General features: G+C 49.0%; 1 long non-coding RNA gene across 1 annotated transcript; it reads right to left on the bottom strand.

The window, feature by feature from the left end:
- Window positions 1–455: 455 nt before the first annotated feature.
- Window positions 456–1,286, bottom strand: LOC120860028. Its single transcript, XR_005720221.1, has 2 exons — window positions 1,230–1,286; window positions 456–668 (listed from the first exon to the last, which is right to left on the bottom strand). It is a non-coding gene; the product is annotated as an uncharacterized LOC120860028 (long non-coding RNA).
- Window positions 1,287–1,857: the final 571 nt, after the last annotated feature.

The raw sequence follows: 1,857 nt of genomic DNA, 5'->3' as shown, positions 1-1,857 counted from the left end.
CAGTGGCTCTGGACAGGCTCCCCGAACCCACCCTGCATCTGAAAGTCTACTTCGTTGTTTTCCGATTCTTCTCCAATCACGTGGACCCAGCTTCCGTTTCCCAGATTCAGTAACGGATCTCAGCCCTTAGCTCCAACCTCTGGTCACAGGAATACCTGTTAACTTGGTGTGAGGCCGCCTGCCTGAGCTCAGCAACCCAGGAGGGATGCTCAGCAGAGCAGTAACCAAGACAACGGAACTCCATCCATCCTCCTTCTGCCGCCGGGACTGAGGTGCGTTCCCTCCCGTCCATCTGCCTGAGTGTCTGGTAAGGAAGGGTACTTGGGGGCGTAACACACCACTCAGTCATTGAAATTGTTCTAAATATGGCTGTGAATAAATATGTCAAAATACCGCTCAGAATGGAAGACTATAATCAAAAAAAAATTTAACGTCTTTAGTAGCAAGCATGGCTCTTCAGTTCAGGATTCTATTTAAAACCAGGACGGGTGAAGCATCATGCGATTTGTGCTTCTCAGCCTAAACTGTGCATCAAATCTCCCCTGGAGAGGCTTTAGGAGAGCTGATGCTGGCAGGACAGCCCCAGAGAGTCTGAAGTAGTAGGTCTGGAATGTGGCCCTGACGTGAGCATTATCTGAAAAATTCTCTTCTGAAAGCTGAGCTTGCAGCTGTGGAAACAGAACCCATTCTTACAGGAGGAAATCGAAGATCAAAAATTTGCGACTCCTCTCTACAGTGAAAGCAAGTTTTCATCATGACCCGCTATGCTTGACAGCTATCTTAGGCTGAGAAAAGGGACGACTTGCCCAAATTAATACTAGTTTGACAACTGACCTTGTGCTTGCTCTGCGGCATGTTCCTGAATCCAAAGTTTTACAGTTAACACCCTGCTGTTGTTACTGAAATTCAGTACGTTTTAGTTCTTCTCAGGATCTCTTGTGCCTAGTTAGTTGAATACATTTCTAAACACTGTGGAGATAACTTCATTCGACAGATCAGCATAGTGTCTTAAAGACTAAAGATGGCTGAGAATTGGAGCTGTTGATGCTGACGTAGCAGGATCGGCTGTCAGCATATCTACTGCCTGTGCTCAGTTGCCCTTTTAAACTGTTTCCTGTGTTATCAAATTAACTCGCGCGCTCAGATGAAGACCAAATCGGAACAGGATGCTCACTGGGAAAAATACAGTTAAGCAATCCCTTGTTTGGTGCACACCCATGAAGACCCACCTCCCTAAACATTCTTTAGGGATCTCTTCCAGATATTCTTTGCCACATTGCCCAGTGATGGGCTTGCAGTGCTGTGTCCTGACTCATCGTCTTGTTGAAGACAGGGCTTTCAACCTCTCAGGTGCATTACAGTGCCCAGATTCTCTAAGAGATCCAAAAGACGGTGATGGCCCGTGCCCCGGACACCTTCAGAGCGTGTCTGCAGGAACAGGGCCTCTGAGAAGAACGGATCCCCACCTGTGGCAACAGGAAGCTCTCGGGTCAGCCTTTTGCAGAGCAGCTCCAGGGGAGTCAAGGCACAGTGAAGATCACACCCAACAGCATGCCCGGGATTGTGGTTTAAGGAACTGGGTGGATGGCGGTGCCCATCCGTGAGACAGGAAACGTTGGCCTGGGGCTACTAGCAGGTCTGCAGGGCTTCTGGGACATCGGAGTGCAGATGCCCCATACGTCTCGGCCTCTGGGGAATCTGGGGCCCAGCTGAGATTAGATATAGTCCCAGGTAGATTTAGTGATGGGAAAAGCCATCAGCATACAGGGGGATACTGATGAAAACAAGTCAGATGGGTAAAAGCTCTGAAGGGTGACGTGGTCACCCAAGGATCATGTACGGAGTGGAAGAGCACAG

The sequence above is a fragment of the Oryx dammah genome, unplaced genomic scaffold (genome assembly GCF_014754425.2).
Source record: "Oryx dammah isolate SB20612 unplaced genomic scaffold, SCBI_Odam_1.1 HiC_scaffold_6349, whole genome shotgun sequence".
NCBI lineage: Eukaryota > Metazoa > Chordata > Mammalia > Artiodactyla > Bovidae > Oryx > Oryx dammah.
This window is presented reverse-complemented; position numbering and strand designations above follow the sequence as displayed.